A 27,634-nucleotide genomic window follows, 5' to 3' on the forward strand; every position below is an offset into this window, starting at 1 on the left:
ATTCCTGTTTTCATTTAATACTTACATAGCAAATCTTAGAAACAAACAACACTGTCAAACCTTAGTATCTCAGTAAAGGAAAATTTACATGATTTGTTAGGAAAGTTCCATTTCCTTTATCATGAATACGGATTAAAATTTGAAGACTACTTGATGATTAAAATGTCTGTTAGCTTATTATAAAACTGTTAGGGGAAAAGGATAAAGATGGAACAAAAGGAGAAAACCATGTGATTTACTATTGGTTAGACCTCTTTCAATACAGAATGAGGACTTGGTTAATATTCAGGTATTATGTGTTTGTTAGAATAAGTGTATATGTATAAAAGACCCAGAATATTATTTTTCTAGAATTGATATAATTGAAACAGTTATCCTGACTCTGTCCAATTTGGAGCTTGAAGTCCACTCATAACTGTTTATTAAATTAGAAGATGTTAAAATGAAACAGAATCTTGTTTAGTAGCTTAAATTGCAGCTTCTATGAAGTAGAACATCTTGGAATTTATCCTCTTTTTTCAGCCTTTCAACATCTTAGGTATGTTCACTTTAATACTTCAATACAAAAGTGTTTATCTTTAGTGTATCATTTTTCAGTGTTAAATTGAAGAGCTTACCAATATCTTGGATATGGTTTCTTGAGATCTTGAGCCTGTGAAGAATTTAGTTTATTGAAGGATATGGAACTCTTCTTATCCCTCTCTTTTTCACTGTTGTCTATGTGTTAATTTTTTATCCAGATTTATAGTGATATTATATAGAACCGCCCAGATTCTTGGCTTTTATGTATTCTTTGAAATGATAAATTTGTGGTGGATTTTGGAAGAATATAACTTTATGAGACTTTCTTTTCCCTGACCACCCTACAACCATTAATGCGCATTGAGCACTTGTGGTCCTGCAAAATTCTGAATTCTGTCTTTTTCTAGTTCTAAGGATTGTCAAATATTACAGGAGAGGAGATAGGGTTGGATATCTGGTTTTAAGGATAGGGAGGCTGACTTAGCCTGAATTGGTAGAATGGAATGAGGATCAGAGAGGGTATGGGGGATATCTGTTGATAAAAGGAGAAAGGAGGGTGGTAGATTTGAACAGGGGATATAGAGTAGGTTTCTGAGACTGAAAAATATGGACTAAGAGGACAAGTAAATTATGTCAGTCAAGGAGATACTCCTTGTTTCTTTCTTTCCCTCCTCCTTTTGGTTTACATTTCAGTATTACATAACTATGTGAAGTGACTATGATTTTTACTGGTCATTAAATTTTTGCTTTCTACTTCACTAAATTTTACATTTTTAGAATATTTACACAGTTGTGTAAAGTTGATATTACATAGAGCATTAGCTGGGTGATTTTAAAGGTAAGAAAAATGAGAACATGAATAAAAAGAGAGGTTGGGTAGTTTCAGGAAAGGGTCTCATATGGTGACATTACTCTTGAAGTTCTGAACCAGCTTTTTTACAGGTTAGATTCTTCCATCACTCAGAGTTGATTGTATTCAAGGGACTGATTCCTGGATGACAGGTTCACAAGATAATAATGTTGTATTTGTCATTACTTCTTAATTCTCAACAAAGTCAATGAACAAAGTCAAAATAGACAGTGTCAGTGGAAGGGCCCCAAGTACTGAGGCCAGAAAAGCTGTAAGTAGCCTGCTTCAGTCATCTTCATGGTTTTTGTGGGTCATAGTACAGGGTAGTGTTATGTCAATGTGCCGTCTCTTCTGGTTAGTGCTGACAACACAAATTCATACCTTTTGGTACAATCTAACATTAGAATTTTGGGTAGGGGCTGTGTCATTGTATACATTTAACATGGTAGTATTTATATATGACAGATGCACCCTGCTTTGCTCCAGAAATAGCATATATATATATTTTATGGCTTAACATGTTTATTTTGTAAACCTGATTTTTAAACCATTCAGGACAGAGAATGTGTCATACTCTTTTTTAACACTCAGAATTCCTCATATATATGTTAGTTGTTAATAAATATTTATTGGTTATTGATCAGATACGCTCATTCATTCATTTGTTCACTTATTCAGTCAACAATATTTGAATTCCTTCTGTTTGTCAAGTACTACTTTAGGTAATAGGGACATAGTGGCAGGTCAGTGCTACTTGGAGATTCTATGAATGTAGCAAATATGTAGAAGGGCAGATATATAAATAATTACAGTGGAGTCAGGTGAATGTTTCAGTAGGAAACTAACTTGCATGAGTTAGAATGCTTTCTGGGCCATATGCCTCTGTTACAGCTACTGAACTTTGTCCTTTTAGCATGAAAATAGCCATAGATAATACTAGATGAATGTTATGGCTGTATTCCAATAAAACTTTATTTACAAAAATAGGCAGCAGGCTAGATTTGCACAAGGGTTGTAGTTTGTTAACATTGGCTTAAATAAGTACATTATTGTTAATATAACAGACAGTTTGGAGGTAAGCAGAGCTGGGCGCTTTTTATCCTTCCAACAGGTCAGTCTCAGCATGTTGGATTTTATCCTCAGTCTTGACACATTCTGGTTGCGAGATATTCCACCAATACTAAGCTGATTGATGTAGACTAGTCAGCAGGTTAGGAATGGGCTCTCGGAAGAAGTAATGTTTATACACTGAAAGAAGAAAGACATAGGAGAGAATGTTGCTTGCAAAATAAGCTTCGTATGGAAGTACTTGGAGGAAAGCAAAGTGAGTTTGGTACATTTGAGGAACTGAAGTCTAATAGGGATTGGTTTGGAGAAGAAAAGTAATAGTGATGAGAGGTGATTATTGAAGTACCTTGTATGTTATGTTAAGGACTTTAAGGTCAGTGAGAAGCCAGTAAAGTCTCAAGTAGAATAGTTTTATGATCAGCTCTACCTGAGGTGTAAATAAAATGCTTTACTTACAGTGAAGATATTAATAAATGTCTAGCATTTTAAATATATTTTCTAAGTATCAGAAATTTTGTTAAGCATTTGGTATGTATTACCTAATTTTCATAATAACCTAATGAAATAGGTGTTTTTATTACCCTCTTTGTATAGATAAAGACTTGTGATTATAAAGCTCATAAATATATGTCAAAGTTAGGCTTCTAATTCAAGTTCACTAACAACAGCATCCTGACTCTTATTGGTACACTATCTTTACTCCTGTAGTAATCTGTAACTATTGATGATGACATACAGTGTTTGAGATCAAGTGATATGTTATTGCTTAAACTTTCCTAGATAATGCCTAAAGAAAACTGAAAGAATTTTCTGTGCCTTGTTTTTCTCTGATCAGGTCAGAACTCTGCCACTAGTAAAAGATTGATTCCTTCTTTTCTTTCTCTTCCTCGCTTTCCCACATCAGCATTTCATCTGTTTACTTATAAATTGTATTTAATAAAACCACAAAAAATTTTTAGGCCTTATTTTATTTCTATGATGGGTTCACTGACTTTCTAATTTTTTTTAAGAACGTGCATAGGTAGAAAGGAGAAAAGATTCACAAACGATTTAATTAGGGCTTATGTATTAGTTCATTGTGATTGTACAACCAAATGACAAGTATTTTAGCTTGTGCTAAATAATCTAGAGGCTTCCTCACATATGAGACAATAACAACCCATGTGATTCTGCTTCTTTATGCATACATAACACTCTTTGTTTTTATCAAACCAATTGGAAAATATCAATATTTATAAATACTGATAGAATATAAAGCATACATTTATGAAGTACAAAGCAAGGAGAGTAAGTACAGTAAAGGTAAAGGACTATTTTATAAATTGAGAAAAATAAAAACAGGAGAGAAAGGAATGGTCAAGCAGGAATTAATGAGCCTATTAATGAGGAAGAGACTTTTTGTTAGCCTTTTGAGAAAAAAGATACAAAAGTAGATAATTCTGAAAAACCTTTAAAAAATAGCAGTTAATTAAGTACATTTCTGGAAATTCTTGGAACATTTGAATGATTATAATTAGGATTTATCTTATAATGTCATAAATTGATTTATTTATATTATTAATTTGCTGAATGAGGGAGACCTAATATAAACTAGAAGAGTTTCAGTGGTTTGTAGGGATTAAAAGGTGCTTTTCCTTACAACGCTGAGTTAAAGATGAATATAAGAAAGACACTGACTAAGTCTTGTCTTAGATTTTATCAAGAAGATTTAAAGAATTTAATTTTTAATGTTTTACATTTATAAAATTTAGTTTCTAAGAATATTTAATTTTTTAAACATTGATGCAGGTTTTGTTTGTTTTTATTAGGTTTTACCCCAAATTTTTTAAACAAATATTTAGTATATCCTTAGATAATTATATTTCTTTTATGAGGACATGTCTTTGCAGTATGAAAACAAATTTTATTAATAATAGAGTTATTAAGTTGAAATTGGCTATTTAACAACCTGATTTTGTTAAGTAAACTTTTATTGCAAGCCAGAAATCAGAAAAATGAAACTTGGCATGGCATCTCGTAAGTACAACTTGATTTGATGATTGTGAACATTGTACACCTCTTCTGAGTCTTCTGTGGATTAGTAGCTTGTTGAGCCTTCTTTGGAAACATTTTAATCAAACTCCAAAAAAACATAGTCAACCACTATAAAACATCTTTTATGAACTCCTTTGAAACATTAGTTATGAATAAATATGTTAATACCACCAGTGACATTTTACTATTTATTTTAAATCATAGTGCCATCTTTAAGAGTAGAATTTGGATGAATTTGATTTGAATTTATTTTCAATCATGATTTAAATCACCGGCCAGAAGAACTTGGTTTAAAGCAGTTATTGCCTAGTAAAATACTTTCTTAATTTGGTTAACTTTAGGATTCATCAGGAACCTAATTTAGTATTCCTAAGTGTATTCTCCTTTATGATGTGCTACTGTGAAAGATTTTTACTTTTATTATTCCCTTGTTAGCTTTTCGGTAGATGGATGCTGTTCTCAGAAATGTGCCCATCAAGACTTCTGGAATGTTTTGCTCAAACACTTGAGTGTATACTTTTCTTCCTTTTTTCCTTTACATAGCTTTTTGAAGCTTTGCACTTTTAGAGAGAGGTAAGACTTTCCCTCTAGACATGCAAATCCATGTCTTGACAACTGAAGCAGTGTTTTTTGGTGGGTAAAGAAAGGGGGATAAATATAAATAGAATTTCTTAAATGTGACTCCCACTAAATCAGTTGTCTTCTGTAAGTCTTTTTGAAAATTATATAGAAGCCACTGGGAAAGCAGTGAAATTGGGCTTCAGTTATAGCCCATGGCCTGTAGTTACCTATTTGTAAAATCTTTCATTAAAAAATTGACTGTGCAGTATAATTAGAAATTATATTACTTATTTCAAAACTACTTTAGATATGTCTTTATAGACTATAAACACAAAAAGTATATCAGCAGAAGCAACATCTACTTTTTGTTCATGGCAATTGCTACCTTTGAACATATAACCATTCTGAGTAGAGTATCTTTAACAAAAAAGTGTGCCAATGTATTTAGATTTGGGTAAAGTTAAATTGCAAAAATTATAATTTTTGCTCATTTTAAGTCATCTACACTTTTTTCCTTACAGGACAAGTTATTCTCTTTGAGCCTTAATTTATTCTTCTATAAAATGAGGATATTGATAAACAAAAAGCTATTAGTATTAGAGCAGTGTGTTTAAGAAGTTTAGTACCATGTAGTAATCATACTATATGTATTGGTTATGACTTTGACCTTAGCATTGTTCCAGTCTTCAACTGTAGAACTTCATGTAATAAATTCCTGTTGATGAAGTTTTTCCTATCTAGTGCTTGGCAGAAGATGTTGGAAGTGATTTGGGAATGCTGGACTCAGTTTTGACAGCAGTTACATACTCTTAGATGCTGTCATATTTTTCCTTACCTCTTATTTCTTTATGCAGCAGGAAGTCATTTATGCTAATTTACCCCAATTTGCATATAGGTTATGGAGTTCTGTGGTGCAGAGTGTGCTTAGAACTCCTTTTAAGTGTCTGCCTGGATCAAAGCAGGGCTGTGTGATAGCTGTTGTCTGACACCAAGCTGTGTGGTGTTGTTTTCATTAAACATTTATCACACTTCGAATGTGACAGCAGGCAACTTTGTGCCAGGATAACATGTTTTCATGCAAAATTTATTGAAAAAGACGAAACTTTGTAAAGAGATCTTGTTGCCTTTCACCAGTGGCGAAGGGTAAATGTTTGGTTCGAAGGAAATATGCCTTTAACACATGTCATTGTAACATGCAAAAGAAGCTTCGTACTGTCAATTTTATTAAGCAGGTAAACAAATACATTTTAAAGTGTATGCATTAGATTTTTCTTCCTTTGTAAGTTAAAGTTTTTACAGTTTCCTTGAATGAATACTGTAACAGTAGCTCATTATTTTGATGGGTGTTTTATATTGCAGTGAAATTTACCACCCAATTTCCATTGTGTGGGTTTGAGTATTCGTCACTAGGTATTAGTTTTGTTCAGAAACAATGTATAATTTTTCAAAAAGGTGAAGTCAAGAAAGGGAATCCAGCATAACAAAAAGAATTATCAGCAAAAACAGGAGACAGGGTTTTTATAAGTTCTCCTTCAGGTCACCACCATCTTTCTCTTATTCATTATATTAGTACATTTTAGTCGTCCCAGAGTTTGCCCAGTGGAATTTGACCTGAATTATGCCTGATAGAGCATTAAGTGACATGAATTGTGGGTTCATTCTTTCTTTGTGTGGTTGCCTGGCTGTGAAAAGCCTGGAATGAGAGAAGGTACTTTTTTTTTTTTTAACATTTTTTATTGATTTATAATCATTTTACAATGTTGTGTCAGATTCCAGTGTTCAGCACAATTTTTCAGTCATTCATGGACATATACACACTCATTGTCACATTTTTTTCTCTGAGTTATCATAACATTTTGTGTATATTTCCCTGTGCTATACAGTGTAATCTTGTTTATCTATTCTACAATTTTGAAATCCCAGGCTATCCCTTCCCACCCTCCACCCCCCTGGTAACCACAAGTCTGTATTCTCTGTCTGTGAGTCTGTTTCTGTCCTGTATTTACGCTTTGTTTTTGTTTGTTTGTTTGTTTTTGTTTTTTAGATTCCACATATGAGCGATCTCATATGGTATTTTTCTTTCTCTTTCTGGCTTACTTCACTTCGAATGACATTCTCCAGGAGCATCCATGTTGCTGCAAATGGCATTATGTTGTCGGTTTTTTTGGCTGAGTAGTATTCCATTGTATAAATATACCACATCTTCTTTATCCAGTCACCTGTTGATGGACATTTAGGCTGTTTCCATGTTTTGGCTATTGTAAATAGTGCTGCTATGAACATTGGGGTGCAGGTGTCATCCTGAAGTAGATTTCCTTCTGGATACAAGCCCAGGAGTGGGATTCCTGGGTCATATGGTAAGTCTATTCTAGTCTTTTGAGGAATCTCCACACTGTTTTCCATAGTGGCTGCTTAGAAGGTACTTTTATTTTCCTTTTTCATTCCACAGGAAGCTGAGGAGTTATGGTTATGTGAAGAATTAGTAAGAGTGAAAGTAGCCTCAAGCTGGACCTTTTAGTAAGTTGTATCACATGGACTGTAAAGAATTTGGTGAGACTCCTTACAAGAGGTATTGCAGAAATTCTGATGGCAGTAACTTTCAGGAATGAAAGGAGAGAAGTAGTGAGTTATGTGTGATGGAAGGAACTTTGTATTTGGAACCATGTAGAATCCATGCAAACCTTCAAGTTCTGACTTACTGTGCTTTGGAGCTATTAAGGGATAATTTTTTAATAAGGTAAAATCAGGACTCATAAACATCAATAAACCCATGCCAAAGCTATTATTTAACTCATTAACTAATGAGGGCACCTAGTAAGATGTTACAATAGCTCAAAGGAGAGTCCAAGGAGCAGATACATATGTAGGCCACAAGGAATACGGGACAGAAACTTGCTTAATTAATTCAAAACTGGCTTTGACCACATAGGAGGAAAATAATTTGTAACTCCACTGGATGAATTCATTTGCATATCTGTGGAAAATAATCATTTGCATTGCTATCAATTACCTATACTTTGTGGAATTTTAAGATGTCTTAGATGAAGAAAGGCAGAAAGGTGGAGATAATTTGGAAAGGCATCCTAGACAAAACACCTAGTAATCTTTTTTGTTTTTCTCAAATCATTAAAAATTTTTTCCTGACAGGGCAAGTTATTCTCTTTAAGCCTTAAATTTTTTTCTGTAAAGTTGGGATAATGATAGGTGAAAAGCTGTAAATATTAGAAGCAGTGTGTATAAGAAGGCTAGTACTATGTAGTTGGATTTCAACAAATGGTAGTTATTTATGTTTTACTAATAATAATTATTCTTTTTTCTTACTTCTGTGTCTTTTTAAAGAAATCTTCCCTCAGCCTTAGAAACTCTTTCCTCTGTGACTCTCCTGTCATTTCCGTGGATCTTTTTGGCTCACTTTAGAGTCATTTCCTTTATGAAATATCCCTGCCCCTCATGAGTGTTCTAAATAGCTCTGCAGTTAGCACCTATAGTATCTACACCTAATCTGAAAAGAAAGTTTTGCAATTATAAAATCTTGTAATTACCAGATTACATATACCTTATCTATCTTATTCAACATTGTATTTGCTTGGATCAAAGCAAGTACTCAAATATTTGTAGAATGTATAAATAAACGATAGTTTTAGAAGTTGATTCTAGTTAATAAAATCCAGCTTATGAGCATTTAAAATGATAAAATTGAATTTTTGGTATTAGGAAAACAGTAAGCTTTTTTCCGACTACTCCATGCCTGGTTTAAGTTTGCACATGTACACGCATAAACATACATCACTTCCATCAAAGTCTCTGCATTTTTGTAAAAATCTACATAACTTCCACTATCTTTTTCTGTACTTTAAATGTTATCAGTAATTCTGCAATTAATATCATTTAGCATCAGTCATTTAAAAAAATGAATGTCACTTCTAGGATTTATATTTTAAATACGGATTAAAATTCGAGTCTTCATTGATGACTCTTTAGTCTAATTTATTTCAGGATCTTAATTGGTGTCACCTACTCTGTTGATTTAGTACATGGTTACAGGGCAAACTACTAGACTTAAATATACTACCCCATAGAGGTCTTTGACTGAAGGCCTTGGTGTTTGCCTTTAGTTAGGTTATGTATGGCTTTGTAAGCTAAAAATTCTGTACTATTGTTAGAAGGATATAGAGGGAATAAACTTGGAGTGCCAGCCAAGTCTTTTCTCCCTAAATAAATAAGCAGTTCAGTTAAAAGCTAAGCTGCTGCTTGTAATTACTCATTATAGTTCTAATTTATACCTCATTGTAAAGCACCCTGAGTATCCCAGATAAGAATGAATCCAAATAGAAGCAATCTGTTCAATATTTTTAAAAGCTCTAGTTTATTCAGTTCTCACAGGCTGTTTTCTCAGTCTAGTGATCACTGGAGTGGCATCTCCAAAGTAGAACAGATTGGAATAAGCTGTAATACTGCATGGTTGACATACAGTTAAATCTTGGTCAGCACAAGTAGAGAAGCAGAAGTTTAACCTCCTTTGATTAAACAGCAAAGATTGGGAAATAGATATCTACATGATGATCTTTTTAAATATCCTAATGTGATGTATTGTATGACAATTTTAGGGTGGCTGGTTTAAATGTTTTTAATATCCTAGTAAATGGAGTGTGTGTAGCCAGATGATAGGAATAACATACATCTCTTTGGATTGATGTAGATACAGGGTACACTTTTCCACGAAAGTAGAGTAAGTTGTTAACATACGTGTTGTTAACATATCTTAGATTTCAAGGCACTGAATGTATATAATAACAGAAAAACTCCAGATGGTGTTATTGGGGTTAATGCTTTTCATTTAGTGCTAAGGATATGGTCCTTGGGTTCTGTGATTGCATGTAACTACAGAAATATTGGGATGAATCTCAGAGACTGGATCTTGTGGATATAGACACAAAGCACTTTTTAAATGTTAGTACATGTTTGATGATCACTAACACAAAGGGTGCAGTTAGGGAAATACAACGAGTGCTGCTCTTTTAATTCTTTATGAACTCCTAGAGGGAGTTTAGAAATGGCAGTCTTTGGCCCCTGTGGATATACCAGGCTGTGACATGCCACCTGGAAGTAGATCATGAAAATCAGTTTGTCATATTACAGTCTTAGCTTCCTTTTCTTGAGAAAGATGAAGGAGGGCAATCCACATTAGAAAAAGACTAATGTGTATTTGGAATAAGTCAGAAGTAAAAACTTATATTGTGACTACTTAGAAATTAAATCCACTCAACAGAAATGATGAAAGACAATAGTAGAAAAATATATTTTCATCATTTAAAGCTGTCTAGACAAATAAGAGTAGTGCTTTTGTGTAAATACATGCACACTCAGATTGATAAGTAACTATTAGGTTATTTACTCTTTAATTGAAAATGCTTAGATTTCATCCATTTATCAGTAGTGTTAGGTCCAGTAAATTTGCAGCTTCAAAGTTAATCTGAAAAAATTGTAATGGCTTAACCCAAGCCCAGACGAATTATGTTGATATTTTATCATACGATATGTGCTCTGAAGCTAACAAAGCAATGTCTGGTTATATTTACTTTTGATACTGTTCCTAGAAATTTTGATACACTATTATTAGATTTTTAAATATGTATATATATATAAGTGTAAATATATATAAATATAAATATATGTTTATTAGATTTTATTATATTAGGTTTTCCTTTGTTAGATTTATTAAGATATAATTTACATGCAGTAAAATTCACTTCTTATACAGTTCTCTGAATTTTGACCAACTATGTATACAGTCATGTAACTCTCATCACAATCAAGATACAAAGTTATTTCCATCATCCTAAAAAGTTTCTTCAGTGTATACAATATTCTTACCCCACATCCAGCCCTTATCAAACTGAAAAGTTTTACCTTTTCTCAGTATCCTATAAATGGAATAATACAGTATGTAGCCTTTTGTATCTGGCTTCTTTCACTTAGTCTAATGCTTTTGATATGGTTAGATTGTTCATGTGTTAGTTTGTTCCTTTGTATTGCTAAGTAGTATTTTGTTTTAAGGATGTACCACATTATTACCCATTTACCAGTTGAAAAGTCATAGAATATATTCTTTTTCTCTATACTGTAGAAGAATTTGTATAGTTTTAATGTTATTTCTTCCTTATATTTTGATACAATTCACCAGAGAAGCCACTTAATGTAAAGATTATTTTGTGGATTTAATTTCTTCAATAGTTATAGGACCAATCAGATTTCTCTTTCTTTTTCTGTCAGTTTTGGTTAGTAAATTTTTTTCTAGGAATTTATTTCCTCTATGTTTTCAATTTTTTTGACATAAATATTTTTGTAATATTCTATCAAAATTTGCTGTACATATAATTAATTGTGTGGTGATAGTCCTTTTCCCATCCTAATATCAATTGTGCTTTCTGTCTTTTTCTTAATCAATCTTGTTGGGAATTTCTCAATTTCATTAGTTTTTACAACCAACCAACCTTTGTCTTTGTTGATTCTTTGCATTGTGTGTGTTATTTGTTTTCATTAATTCTTATTATTTTTCTAAATCTTATTTTTTCTCTTTTTAATTTCTTCAGGTTTAATATACTTTTCATTTTGCACCATCTTGAAAAGATGTTTAGCTCATTTGTTTTGAATTTTTCTCCTTCTCTATTGTATTAGTGTATCATTATGAATTTTCCTCTAATCATAGCTTTAGGTACATCCTATAAGTTTTGATATAGAGTATTTTCATTATCATTCAGTTTAAAATATTTTCTAGTTTCCATTCCAACATCTCCATTTGGTTTATGAGTTATTTAGGAGTATTTCTTATAATAAAAATTGTGGAGATTCCTTAAAAAACTAAAAATAGACTTACCATGTGATCTAGTAATCCCACTCCTGGGCATATCTCCAGAGGAAATTCTAATTTGAAAAGATACATGGACCCCAGTGTTCATTGCAGCACTATTAACGACAGCCAAGACATGGAAGCAACCTAAATGTCCACTGACAGACGATTGGATAAAGATTGTATGTGTGTGTGTGCGCGTGCGTGCACACACACACAATGGAATACTACTCAGTCATAAAAAGGATAAAACAATGCCATTTGTAGCAACATAGAAGGATCTAGAGATCGTCATTCTAAGTGAAGTAAGCCAGAAAGAAAGAAAAATACCATATGATATCACTTATATGTGGAATCTAAAAAAAATGACAAAAATGAACTTATTTATAAAATAGAAACAGACTCACAGACATAGAAACAAACTTATGGTTACTGGAGAGGAGAAGATGGGGAGAGATAGATTGGGAATTTGGGATTTGCAGATACTAAGTACTATATATAAAATGGGATAAACAACAAGGTCCTACTGTATTGCACAGGGGACTATATTCAGTATCTTGTAATAGCCTATAATGAAAAAGAATATGAAAAGGAATATATATATGCATAACTGAATCACTGTGCTGTACACTAGAAATTAACACAACATTGTAAAATCACTATACTTCAATTAAAAAAAAAAGAAAGCCCCTCCCAAAAGGTCCTTTTTTTTGGTGGACAGTTCTATGAATTTTAACACAGTTATGTAGATTCACGTACCTTTCAAGATACAGAAAAATCTGTTACCTCCAAATAATCTTTTGTATTATCCCTTTGAACTTATACACTGTGCCTATCCCTTGCACCTGGCAACCACTGAGTTTTTGTTGTTGTTTGTTACTAAATGTTTAAAGGTTTATCTTTTTGAAAATGTTATGTGAATGAATCATATAGCATGTACCTTTGAGACTGCTTTCTTCCCTCAGTGTAAGCATTTGAAATTTGTTCATTTTGTAGCAAGCTCAGCAGATCATTTCTTTTTATTGCTGAGTGGGACTCATTGTATAATGTGCTGCTGTTTATTTTTTCCCTTCCTGAAGGACATTTGGTGATTATGAATAAAGCTGCTCTAAGCATTCATGTATAGTGTTTTCTGTGAACATAAGTTTTTATTTCCCTCAGTAGATATTAGATGAGAGATTGGTGTAAAATATGGTAAGTATACGTTTATCTTTATAGGAAACTGCCAAACTGTATTCCAGGGTGGTTGTACTATTTTGCATTCTTGCCATCAATGTATGAGTTTTGGTTGTTACAAATCCTCATCAGCACTTGTCATTTTGAGTATTATTTACTTCAGCCAATCATATAGGTATATAGTGCTATCTCAACACAGTTTTAATTTTAATTTCCCAGTGATAATAATATTGAACATCTTTCATGTGCTTATTTGCAATCCATATATCTGGTCAACTCTTTTGCCCATTTGAAAATTTGGTTGTATTTTCCTACAGGGGAGTTTTATATTCTGCAAACAAGTTGTTTATTGACTGTGATTTGAAAGTGTGATGTTGAGCATCTTTTCATGTGATTATTGGTCATTTATATTTCTTTTTTTGTGAGGTATTTTGTTCAAATAATTATCTCACTTTTAAATTTTTTCCTTACTATTAAATTGTAAGTGATTCTTTACATATTTTGAGTACAAGTCCTTTGTCTGATATATGTGTTGTGAATGTTTTTTTCCTTGTCTGTGGCTTATATTTTCATTTTCTTAATGTTGTTATGTGAAGAGCAAAGTTTTCATTTTGATGAAGTCCAGTTTGTGGTCTTTGTCTTTAATTTACCATGCTTTTGGTGGCATGTCTAAGAAATTCTTTGGCTAATCTGAAGTCATGAAGATTTTCTCCTGCCTTTTTTAAAAAAGTTGTATAGTTTTACATTTTACATTTAGGGCTGTAATATATGTTGAGTGAGTGAGTAAGTTCATTCTTTTCTTTTCTTTTCTTTTCTTTTCTTTTCTTTTCTTTTCTTTCTCTTTTCTTTTCTCTTTTCTTTTCTTTCTTTCTTTCTTTCTTTCTTTCTTTCTTCTTTCTTTCTTTCTTTCTTCTTTCTTTCTTTCTTTCTTTCTTTCTTTCTTTCTTTCTTTCTTCCTTTCTTTTCTCCTTCCTTCCTTCCTTCCTTCTTCCTTTCTTCCTTCTTTCCTTTCTTTCCTTTCTTTCTTATTAGGTGTGAGATTTAGGTTGAGGTTTTCTGTTTGTTTGTTTTTTGCATATGGATGTTTAAATGTTCAATTTTCCAACATGATATGTTGAAAAGATTGGAGTTTATTCATTGAATTGCCTTTGTACTTTTATCAGAAATCAATTGGCCATTTGTTTGGATCTATTTCTGGGTTCTCTGTTCTGTTTCATTCATCTATTTGTTTATCCTTTTGCCAGTATCACACTGTTTTACTGTAGTTTTGTAGTAAGTCATTAAAGTCAGTTGCTGTGGTTCCTCCAATTTTATTCTTTTTTTAAAAAAATTGTTTTGGTTGTTCCAGTTCTTTTGCCTTTTCATGTAAACATTAGTGTTTGTCTATATATACAAAAATAATTTTGATTGGAATTATATTAAATTTATAGATCAATTTTGGAAGAATTGACATGAACATGGTTTAATTTCTTTTTTTAGCCTTTCTTAGCTTTTAGCATACAGATTCTGTGTTTTGTTAGATTTATACCTAAGTATTTCATTTTTGGAGGAACTATTTTAAATGATACTGTTTTTAAAAATTCAATTTCTATTTGTGCATTTCTAATATACAGAAATGCAGTGTATATAATTGAAGTATAATTTTGTGTGCATGCACACACATGGGCATGTATGGGCTTACTCTGTATTCTGTCACACTGCTAAATGTACTGATTAGTTCTAGGAGATTTTTTTGGTAGATTCATTAGGACTCTTTATATACACAATCGTGTTGTCTTTGGGACAGCAGCTTTATTTCTTCCTTTCCAAATGATATACTTTTTATTTATTTTTCTTGCCTTATTGAACTGACTAGGACTTTTAGTTCTATTTTCAATATGAATGATGAACAAGGACATTTTATGGGGGAAACATTTAATTTTCCATCATGAAGAAGGTTGTGAACTGCATTTTTTGTTGATGTCCTCTATCATGTTGAGGAAATTTCCTTCTATTCTTACTTTCCTAGGAGTTTGTACCTTGTAATGGATGCTGAATTTTGTCAAATGCATTTCCAGCATCAACTGACACAATCATGTGAGGTTTTTTCTAAGATTGTTAATGTGATAGATTACACTGATTACACTGATTTATTTTTGAATATTGAACCATCTTTGCATTCCAGAGATAAATTCATTTGATTGTAGTATACAAACTTTATATAGTTTTTAAGGTGAGCTTATATTATTGATTTGAGAACTTCTAATATAAGACTTTAATGATAAAAATTTCCTCCTAGAGACTACTTTTTCTGTATCTCACAAATTCTCATATGTTGTGTTTTTATGTCTTCCCAGTTATGAATATTTTCTAATTTCCTCTGTAACTTCTCTTTGACCTAGGAATTACTTAGATGTAAGATGTACAATTTCCAAGTGTTTGGAGATTTCTCTGTATCTTTCTGTTATTGATTTCTAGTTTCATTTCATTATGATAAGAGAACATACTTTGTATGATTTTTTTTTCTTGCAAATTTGTGAAGGTTTGTTTTATGAGTCTGGATATGGAATGTTCCATGTATTTTGCTATTGTTAGGTCATGCACTGCAGAAATGGAAATTAGATCCAGTTAGTTGATGGTCTTATTCTGTTCTTCTGTCTCCTTGCTTATTTTCTTCTACTAGTTATGTTGATTACTGAGAGAGAAACATTGATGACTCCAGCTATAATTCTGAATTTGTTTATGTTTCCTTTCAGTTTTTGTGTTGTATGTTTTTGAGTCATTTGTTAGGTGTATATACATTTAAGATTGTTATGTCTTTTTGGTGAATTGACTCTTTCTTCATCCTATAACACCTCTCTTTGTTCTTGACTATTTTATTGTTACACAGGACACACTGTCTGAATCTAGTATAACTGCTACAGATAACTTTTAGTCAGTGTTTGCATGGTAAATATTTTCCGCCTATTTATTTTTAATATGCCTATATCACTATATTTAAAATGAATTTCTTACAGATAGGTGGATTTTTAAAATCCATTTTGACAATAACTCTCTTTTAATTGGTGTGTTTAACTTACTAAGTTTAGTTATTTTATAGTCTATGACTCCATTGTATATAGTCCCATGGGTCCATTCCTATTGCCTCTGAGGGCAACCTGGGATAATAATTTAGTTTCATCAATTGAATTGCTAACTCTTAGATGCCATTAAACAAATCATAAATGTTTTAAAATAAATTTCTTAACCATTGTAGTAGTTTCTAGAGAAAGAATTGATCTGGATTTACTTAGTCTGCTATTACTAGGATTTCAGTATCCATCCTATTTTATTACTTCCTGTATACTTCAGTGTCAGGAGGTGAATTTGTTATCCTTCTTAGTTTCCATCTCCCCTCCAAATCATTGTTCTTCCACCCTTTATTTTAAATAGGGTAAAATAAAATATATTCTTCTGAGGCGTGTGTCATTCATCATAAAACTTTCTTTTCCTTCCTTCTGCTGACATGTCTTTCCGAGACATTACTCCTTTTCACTGAAGGCAGGCATCTGGCTCACAGTCTTCTGTCCTCAAACCCATTATCCAAGGCTTTAGTAGGTCAGAACTATTCTTGAACTTTAGATACATATGAAGGACTACCTGTTAGGTATGTCTAGAACCTCAAGTCCAACATATCCAGAACTAATCTCTTGACACCCCCCTACCCAACCATGGCGTCTTACATCCATGAAACAATTGAGTTTAAATTTTTTTCCATGGGGCTCCACTTCTGATGATGTCTAAGTAACTGCTTTCAGATCATTCATCTCATAGATAAGAACTATGCAGTTACTAAGTATATAATTTTTACATGGCCCTTTGTAAGTATAATTATAATTACCACATTTTCTCAACCCAGAATTAGAACATATGATCAGACAAACCTGTATGTACCTTCAGGATTAATGAGTACTGCATCCTTTTCCCTGAAAAAAAATCCATGATGTGTTACCAGGGTAGATATAGTAGATACAACATTAGATTAATATGTATAGGTTCTAGTCCTGGCTCTGTTCTACTGAGTTGCATTTGACTTTGGGCTGGTCACTTAACATCCATCTCTGAGTTTATATTCTTTAGCTCTAAAATGAGAGGGATGGAGTAAATGGTCTCTGAAGTCTCTCTTTGTGGTGGAAGATTAGCTCACCAGTTTTGAATGAAGAAAAATATGTTATTCTGAGATTGAGGGGAAAGGAGGGTAGTCTTAGAATAACCCTTAAATTATAATGATTAGATTCCTCACATTAAATTAATTACCTTGATATAGAGTCTCTGCCTTTTCCACATTCAAGGACATTGGTGACTGAATACAGTGAAGGTATTACCGAGTCCAAATTCATTCTGCTCACAGCACAACAGGCCAGTAAATCGGGAGACAAGGTGTTAGGGCAAGGAATAGCGACTTTATTCGGAAAGCCGGCAGACCAAGAAGATGGCAGACCTATGTCTTGGAGAACCGTGTTACTCATGTCAGAATTCAGGCTCCTTTTTATACTAAAAAGGGTAGGGAGTTTGGTTGGTTGTTGCAAACTTCTTGTTGTAGGAATTCTTTGTTCTTGTAGCTGTCCATGTAGTGTCCCTGTAAAACCTCTGATGAAACAAATGTTATTTTCTATTCTTCAACTTGTCATCTTTATATAAGTGCAAAATGTCCTTAAAGGTCAGAACCTTGAGAATAGGCTCTCCTGTATATTTCAGGCTAAAGGCAATATTCTTTTACAAAAGGTACAGAGCTAGAAAGACTAAGCCTAGAAAACAGGACACAGGGTTAAAGCCAAAGAAACAGATCTAATATGGAGTCAGATTTGTTCTTTTCTGTTACAAAGGTATACTCACCTAACAGATGCCCTCCCTCCTTTCTAACACTTATCAAATATTTGTTAAGTACCTATTATGCCAGGCACTGAGCTGGATCTTGGAGATCCCATGGTGAACAGTTATGGTGCCTGACTATGCAGTTTGTGGTTGAGTTGGTGAAAATTGCAATTGTAAATCACATAAATAAATATAAAATTTCAGTAATGATAAATGTCAAGGATAAGAGATACATAGTGTTAAATGGCATATAATTTTGAGGGAGGGAGGCATTAACTTAGACCAGTCAGGCAAACTTTTCTGAAGAAATAAGGATGAATAGAAATTATTGAGGGAAGGAAGTAGACCATTATAGGCAGAGAAACATCATCAACAGAGGTCCCTAGGTAGGAGGGAGACTGATGTGAACAGACACTGAAAGATGGTCAGAGTAGCTAGAATGGAAGGGAGAGGGAGCACAGTATGAGATGGGGCCAGAGAGGCAGATAGGAGCTAGACTGTGCAGGTCCCTGTAAAGCTAGTTAAGGATTTTGGTCTCTATCTTGAGAGTTACAGGATGCCTTTGAAGTGTTTTAATCTTGTGGGTAACGTGATCAGATTAGTGTTTTGAAAAGATCACTCCAGCTGCAATGTGGAAAACAGATTGCAGAGGATAAGAGGGGATGCAGAGAAACCAGATACCAGATAAGTAGCACAGTAGTCTAGGAGAGATGTAATAGTAGCTGGGATCAGGGATTTGATGTTGGAGATAGAGAAGTTGTTGAATTCGAGACATATTTATGTATTTAATGATGGCTTTGATTTGGTAGACGAGATAAAGATATTAAAGATAACCAGTAGTTTTCTACTTTGCTCAGTGAAATGATGATGTTACTTTTTTTTTTTACTGACGAAGGATTATACTGGAAGAGACCATGGTATGAGGGAGAAGATCATAAGTTTGCTTTGGACATACGGAGTTTGAGAAGCCTTTGGAACATTAAGAGGAGAGATAAAGTAGGCAGCAGGACATGTAGGTAGAGAATTTAGGAGAATTCTAGCCTGGAGTATTCGGTTTTCAGTTCCTTTTTAATTTTAATTCTTTAGGTATTTTTCTTGGAATTTGAAAACTACAGTGACCTGTTAAGTGGAGGGTGTAAAGACCAAAGCAGTGTTTCCTATATGGCAAGATTAAATCATGATGACTGCTGGATCTGACCCAAAGGCTATAGCAAAGATAAATATATTGTGCTGAGGATCACTTTGGATGCTGTTAAAATGTGTCTGGCACTATTATAGTTACTGGATATTGCAAAAAATGAATGACATGGTCTTTGATCTCAAATTTCCATCTAGTTTGGAAGTCAGACACGTAAATAGATGATAACAATGTAGTGTGAGTCTTGTGACAGAGAGATGCCCATTGTACTAGGGCAGCATATCAGAGGGACACTTAACCCAAAATGAGCCCAGTCAAGGAAGATTTTCTAGAGGTGTTGATACCTAAGCCATCTGGAAGAACAAGGAAGAGGAAGTAGAAAGGAAAGGGAAAAACAAAAGGGTTGAGGCAAGAGGGATCATAGTGTATCTAGGAAAACATTTTTATTACCCCTTTTTTAGATGAAATTACCATTTTATTGCCAGACAGAAAGTGCTTTCTGGAAAAAAGAGGGTGATAATTGAGCTTTGTTGGTACTTTTTTCTTTTTCGCTTTGTTTCTTTTTCTCCCTTCCTCCTCGTCCTCTCCCTTTTCATCTCCTTTACTGAATAGGTAATATATAGTTCAAAATTGCACATTATATAAAGGTATACATACAGAATAGAGTCTCTCTTCTACTTTGTCCCTCACCCACCTAATTCCTTCCCCTCATCCCCCCAAAAATCCAGATCATTTATTTGTTTCTTATATATCCTTCTAGAATTTCTTTAAGAAACATTATAAACAAACACAAATACATATTTTAAAATTTATTTTTCATCTTGGTATCATTAGTTCATCCTGGCTTAAAAAATGTAAGAAGGGGATGTAAGAGGAAGTGCCAGAGGAGTTTTGACCTGAAGGATTTTAAATCAGAGAAACAACACTAAGAAGAGTGGATTAAAGACCAGGAGACCATTGAGGAGTCTTATAGTAAGTAATGTTGAGAGAGCAGTGATGAAGCCTTAGTTAAGGTAGAGACAGTGGAAAAAAAAATGTTATTCCATTGGATCTTGATCTTACTTAAGACTTGGGTTCAGAAACTAACCAGTTATTTAAACTAAATAACTGTGGAGACACTAAGGGTGGAGTTTGGATGAGTTATGTAAATGAATGGAAGATGGGAGGAAGACTGGAAACCAATGGGGTTTATCCATGAAATGAGGAAAAGAAGCTGATAGAGAAGCTAGGTGTAGCATAGCAGTTAATAATAGATCATACCTGACTTAGACCTGATTTTAAATCCAGTTCTTTTATTTACTAGTTATATGATCTTGGTCAAGTCACTTAATCCCTTTAAGGCTTGGTTTCTTTATCTGTAAAATGACTATGATAAGCATTAACTACCTCCTGGAATTGGATGAGGATTAGAGGAGATAGTACATAAGTAAAGCTTTGTATCCAGGGCTCACCAGAAAGGCTAATCCTAGATTGGGAAGTCATTTGATCCTTTGAAGTGAGTGAAGTTGGGAAACTAGAAGAGAATGAGAAGGTGGTTAAGTCCAAGTGGAAAAGAACATGAAATACTTACATGGTTACTTTGATAATCTGCCAGTAGTTGACTTGGAAATGCCATGTAAGCTTTTTGGGCCTCAGTCTGTTTATCCACCCTACAATAGTGAGAGAGATTAAATGATCAAGGTCCTCCCACTTCTTTCTCCAGTGCCATACCTAACCATCTTGAACTCTAGTCATATATCTGTGTTACAGATTTCAGAATAAAAACTACAGTTCTTTTAGATCCTATTAATTTCTTGATTTAGACTTACTATATAACACCCTGAGTTTTACCTGTATTATACATTTAGCTTTGCTTTTATGACTACCTTAAATAATTTTGTTTTGACCATAAAAGAAAAAGATACTTTTTCTTTTTCTTCTTCTTCTTCCCCCCCACACCCAACCACCTTGTAAAAAGTCTGTTGTTTGTCTTGGCCCTTTTAATCTGCCCAGGAGGAATTCAGGCCGAATGATAGGGAGCTGTGAAAATCCAGTTAGTGTGAGCTGTAATCTTTTTTGCTGGCTTTAAATAGTTAGAGTACCATGCAGACACCCTGCAGATAACTGAATCAAAACATACAGTAATCACCTAAGCATGGATTTTGCCTTTGCTCTTAGGGAACTATAGTAGAAATCACTAATAATCACTTACTTTTTAGGAAAATATTTGGTCATGATATCAAATAAAATCAGGGTTAGATACTAAAAGCTTTATTTCACAGGTAGGCAACCCAGTGTTTGTGAAAAGCGTTGATTTTTGTAAATTTGATATTACTCAGTGTTTATAATATCCTTTGACTATTATAGAGGCAGGAAGACATCTTTCTAGAAAGAATATTTATAATCAGAATCTTTCAGTCGTCTTCTATTTCAGATATCACTAATGGAAGACAAGAAACTGTTATGATAATTGGGCTTTTGAACTGTAATAAAAGACAAGAAAGTATGCTGCCTCTCTTTTTTCTTATAAAAGAAACTGATTCCACTAATGCAGTTTATTGAATTAAGGTAGAAAAATATTCTCTAATAACTTTGTCAAATGACGGTCTATTTTTCTAGGTTTATAGGCTGCTTTTTTTTTTAAGTTCAAAGATGGATTTCTCATCCATTAGATTCTGCATTAGAGTGATGAGAAATACAGTGTGCAGTATGCCGATGCTGCCTCCTAATTTCATTAGCTTTCCATTTTCTAATACTGCTGTTGATAATATTCGAGTGAAGTTTATAAAATAAAATAGGCTATTTGTTGAAACCAATATCCTAGTGTTACTGGCATGATTCATACTATAATAGGAGTTCATAAGACATTAGTAAATCTTTTATGTTCAGTGTATTGTTCCAAACAGCAAATTTGAACTCCTTTGTTTTGAAAGATTCATAAAGTCTATTCCAGGACAAAGGTTTCAAAAAGTAGATGCCTTACCTATGCTTATCGCTTTGCCTTAGGCAATTTTGTAGAGCTCAGCATACCAGTCCTTCAAAATAGGGAAGCCCAATTTTCATCAGAAATATAGATGACTGAAGACTACTACTCAATAGTAGTTTTTCTGTAAACTTTTTATTATAGAAATATTCAAACATGAAAAAGTAAGAGTTTGGTATTATGAACCCAATTTATCCATCTTTCACTTCCAACAATTTGCAGTATATGGTCTATTTTAGAAATGCTGTATACAAATAGTTTTGAAAATCTGTTATTATATTAGCTAATGTCTCCATGGAAGTTCTAAAAGCTTTGCTACTTCAGTGGACGGAGAAGTTTGGGTTTGCATTTAGATTAAAAAGAAATAATATTAAGAGGGACATTCTAAATTTGACATTTTAAGAGCAGTTATAATATTTTCATTTATATATAGTGTACTATGGACATTGTGTAAAACATTATGACCAACAGATATTTGTGGAGGAATATCCAGGCATTTGCTAATAGTGATAACATTACTTATCTCTCACATAGCCTCTATTTTCTCACTTACAACCATTTTTTCCTGTATCCTTTCTAGGCTACTTACTCCTGTGGTCACATTTTAAAAAGTTAACAGGCTTGTCATCACCACCAACAACCCCGATCAAGTCTTGTTAGCATATATTCCTTTCATTGTCTACTACCTCCCACATTTCCAAGTCAGTTACTCTTGAATTGCATGTAAAATATGTTTGACCTTATTGAGTTATCCATCACCTTCTATCTGTCTTCACTTCCCTTCTTAGACCCAAAAAAGTTTCATTCTTTCCTATGAAAATGGAAGAAGTGTCCTTTTTTGTATCATTTGTGCTCCATTGCCTCTTCAAATTGTATTCTTTCCAGAATCAATTCCTCCCTCTACTGGATAATTCTCACCAGCATTTTACAGTATCAAACCAAAACAAAATGAAACAAAAAACCTTAACGCTCTCTTGACCTCTCATCTCTTATAGCACTATACCATTTCTCTGCTCCCATTTGAACAGACTATCAGTTTATTTTATTTTATTTTTTCGACTTCTTCATCTCCTATTTGTTCTTCAATATATTTGAGTCTCTGTTTTCACCTCTGCACTGAAACTGCTTTTCTCAGTTCATCTGCTCTTATCAGATGCCTTCCATTTTGCCAAGTCCAGTAGACTATTCCCTTTTATCATCTTGTAGGTTTTCTCATCAATATTCAGCACAGCTGATAACTCTAATCTTCTCCCATGTCCCTTTCCTCCTCTTTCTTGAAATACCCCTCTCTCTTGATCTGCTACAGTTCTATCTCAATGGCCACTCCTTTGCTGGTTCCTGCTTCTCCAAATATTGAAGCACTTCACAAATTTGATCTGGGTTTACCATTTTTCAGTTTCTACACTCTTTCTTCTCAGTTAGGGCCAATAAACATTTTCTGTAAAAGGTCAGTGAGTCAATATTTTAGGCTTTGTGGCCTAAGAGGTAAAATTGGGGTTATTATGTAGGTACATACAGAACAAGAGAAAAAAACAAATTTCCACGTGTTTAAAAATTAAGTTCAAAATATAAAAATTATTTGTTTTTACTTTTATTTATCTTTACTGACATCTGAATGGAGTAATATTTCTACTGATAAAACAAGCAAGCCACTATCATTTTCCAGCTGAGGTATAGTTTAGCTTCCTAATTGGTCTTCTTATGTTCACTCTTGTCCTCCCTACAAACCATTATCCACACAGCAACCAGAGGGATCTCTTAAAATATAGGTAATTTTATATCACTTCTTTGCTCCAAGCCCTTCAATGACTTCTTACTGAATTCCTTACCTTGGAATCAGAGTCCCATAGGCTCATGCACTCCTGCTCGTCTCCTACCACTCATTATGCTTATATAATAAGCATATTATTATATTATATTATATTATAGCCACACTGTTCTGTCCATCCTGTACATCTTTGCAATTGCTGTTGCCTCTGCCTGGAATGCTTCCTCCAGGACCTTTTTATATGACGTATTATTTAGGTCTTCAGTTCAAGTATAATCTTAAAGGGGCCTTTCCTGATTACCTAATGTAAATTAACCATCTCCCTACCCCATACTCTCTACCTGATTTATATACTTCAGACTACTTATCACGGTGTGTAATCATCTTGTTGTTACTCCCACCAGAATATAAGCTTCAAAAGGGCAAGGCCCCTGTTCACTGCTGTATTCCCAGAGCTTACAAACAGTATTTGTTTATACTGAATAGGTACTGAAGTAAGATTTATCCATAAATGAATTAAATGATTACATAAGTGGGTTAGTTGTAACTTGCATTTTTTTTAACATTTTTTATTGATTTATAATCATTTTACAATGTTGTGTCAAATTCCAGTGTTCAGCACAATTTTTCAGTCATTCATGGACATATACACACTCATTGTCACATTTTTTTCTCTGTGAGTGATCATAACATTTTGTGTATATTTCCCTGTGCTATACAGTGTAATCTTGTTTATCTATTCTACAATTTTGAAATCCCAGGCTATCCCTTCCCACCCTCCACCCCCCTGGTAACCACAAGTCTGTATTCTCTGTCTATGAGTCTATTTCTGTCCTGTATTTACGCTTTGTTTTTGTTTGTTTGTTTGTTTTTGTTTTTGTTTTTTAGATTCCACATATGAGCGATCTCATATGGTATTTTTCTTTCTCTTTCTGGCTTACTTCACTTCGAATGACATTCTCCAGGAGCATCCATGTTGCTGCAAATGGCATTATGTTGTCATTTTTATGGCCGAGTAGTATTCCATTGTATAAATATACCACTTCTTCTTTATCCAGTCACCTGTTGATGGACATTTAGGCTGTTTCCATGTTTTGGCTATTGTAAATAGTGCTGCTATGAACATTGGGGTGCAGGTGTCATCCTGAAGTAGATTTCCTTCTGGATACAAGCCCAGGAGTGGGATTCCTGGGTCATATGGTAAGTCTATTCCTAGTCTTTTGAGGAATCTCCACACTGTTTTCCATAGTGGCTGCACCAAACTGCCTTGCCACCAGCAGTGTAGGAGGGTTCCCCTTTCTCCACAGCCTCTCCAGCATTTGTCATTTGTGGATTTTTGAATGACGGCCATTCTGACTGGTGTGAGGTGATACCTCATTGTAGTTTTGATTTGCATTTCTCTGATAATTAGTGACATTGAGCATTTTTTCATGTGCTTTTTGATCATTTGTATGTCTTCCTTGGAGAATTGCTTGTTTAGGTCTTCTACCCATTTTTGGATTGGGTTGTTTATTTTTTTCTTATTGAGTTGTATGAGCTGCTTATATATTCTGGAGATCAAGCTTTTGTCGGTTTCACTTGCAAAAATTTTCTCCCATTCCATAGGTTTTCTTCTTGTTTTATTTCTGGTTTCCTTTGCTGTGCAGAAGCTTGTAAGTTTCATTAGGTCCCATTTGTTTATTCTTGCTTTTATTTCTTCTAGGAGAAAAATTTTTAAATGTATGTCAGATAATGTTTTGCCTATGTTTTCCTCTAGGAGGTTTATTGTATCTTGTCTTATGTTTAAGTCTTTAATCCATTTTGAGTTGATTTTTGTATATGGTGTAAGGGAGTGTTCTAGCTTCATTGTTTTACATGCTGCTGTCCAGTTTTCCCAACACCATTTGCTGAAGAGACTGTCTTTATTCCAATGTATATTCTTGCCTCCTTTGTCAAAGATGAGTTGACCAAAAGTTTGTGGGTTCATTTCTGGGCTCTCTATTCTGTTCCATTGGTCTATATGTCTGTTTTGGTACCAATACCATGCTGTCTTGATGACTGTAGCTCTATAGTATTGTCTGAAGTCTGGGAGAGTTATTCCTCCAGCCTCTTTCTTTCTCTTCAGTAATGCATTGGCAATTCTAGGTCTTTGATGGTTCCATATGAATTTTATTATGATTTTTTCTAGTTCTGTGAAATATGTCCTGGGTAATTGGATAGGGATTGCATTAAATCTGTAGATTGCCTTGGGCAGTGTGACCATTTTAACAGTATTGATTCTTCCATCCAAGAGCGTGGGATATCTTTCCATTTTTTAAAGTCTTCTTTAATTTCCTTCCTCAATGGTTTATAGTTTTCTGTGTACAATTCTCTCACCTCCTTGGTTAGATTTATTCCCAGATATTTTATTACTTTGGGTGCTATTTTAAAGGGGATTGTTTCTTTACTTTCTTCTTCTGTTGACTTATCGTTAGTGTAAACAAATGCAACTGATTTTTAAACGTTAATTTTGTAACCTGCTACCTTGCTGAATTCTTCCATCAGCTCTAGTAGCTTTTGTGTGGACCTTTTAGGGTTTTCTATATATAGTAACATGTCATCAGCATATAATGACACTTTTACCTCTTCTTTTCCAATTTGGATCCCTTTTATTTCTTTCTCTTGCCTGACTGCTGTGGCTAGGACTTCCAGGACTGTGTTGAATAGGAGTGGTGATAGTGGGCATCCTTGTCTTGTCCCAGATTTTAGTGGGAAGCTTTTGAGTTTTCACCGTTGAGTACTATGCTGGCTGTAGGTTTGTCATATATAGCTTTTTTTACGTTGAGATATGTTCCCTGTATACCCACTTTGGCGAGAGTTTTTATCATAAATGTGTGTTGAATTTTATCAAATGCTTTTTCTGCATCGATTGAGATGATTATGTGGTTTTTGTCCTTTCTCTTGTTGATGTGATGTATTACACTGATTGATTTGCATATGTTGAACCAGCCTTGTATCCCTGGGATGAACCCCACTTGGTCATGATGTATAATCTTTTTTATGTGTTGTTGGATTCTTTTTGCAAAAATTTTGGTGAGGATTTTGGCGTCTATGTTCATCAGTGATATTGGCCTATAATTCTCTTTTTTTGTAGTGTCTTTGCCTGGTTTTGGTATCAGGGTGATGGTGGCTTCATAGAATGAGTTTGGGAGTAATCCCTCCTTTTCAATCGTCTGGAAGAGTTTGAGAAGGACTGGTATGAGTTCTTCTTTGTATGTTTGGTAGAATTCCCTGGTGAAGCCATCCGGTCCTGGACTTTTATTTGTAGGGAGGTTTTTAATTGCTATTTCTATTTCCTTTCTAGTGATCGGATTGTTCAAGTGTTCAGATTCTTCTTGATTCAGTTTTGGTGGACAGTATGTTTCCAGAAACTTGTCCATCTCCTCTAGGTTATCCAGTTTGGTTCCATATAGTTTTTCATAATATTCTCGTATGATATTCTGTATTTCTATTTTGTTTGTTGTAATTTCTCCATTTTCCTTTCTTATTTTGCTAATTTGTGCTCTCTCTTTTTTCTTCTTTGTGAGTTTGGCCAGAGGTTTGTCGATTTTATTTACTTTTTCAAAAAACCAGCTTTTGGTTTGGTTGATTTTTTCTATGGTCTTGTTAATCTCTATTGTATTTAATTCCTCTCTGATCTTTATTATTTCCTTCCTTCTGCTGCTTTTTGGGGCTTTTTGTTCTTCTTTTTCTAATTCATTCAGGTGGTGGGTTAAATTGTTTATTTGAGATTGTTCTTCTTTTTTGAGGAAGGCCTGTATCGCTATAAACTTCCCTCTTAGCACTGCCTTTGCTGTGTCCCATAGGTTTTGAGTGGTTGTGCTTTCATTGTCATTTGTCTCAAGGTATTTTTT

At 33.7% G+C, this 27,634-nt stretch overlaps 1 protein-coding gene across 1 annotated transcript in view; it reads left to right on the forward strand.

Moving 5' to 3' along the window:
• The window catches only part of RSRC1 (arginine and serine rich coiled-coil 1), a 349,802-nt gene that overhangs the window by 79,574 nt on the left and 242,594 nt on the right, over positions 1–27,634 (forward strand). The gene's annotated exons all lie outside the window — the stretch shown is intronic.

Source organism: Camelus dromedarius, chromosome 2, assembly GCF_036321535.1.
Source record: "Camelus dromedarius isolate mCamDro1 chromosome 2, mCamDro1.pat, whole genome shotgun sequence".
NCBI classification, from domain to species: domain Eukaryota; kingdom Metazoa; phylum Chordata; class Mammalia; order Artiodactyla; family Camelidae; genus Camelus; species Camelus dromedarius.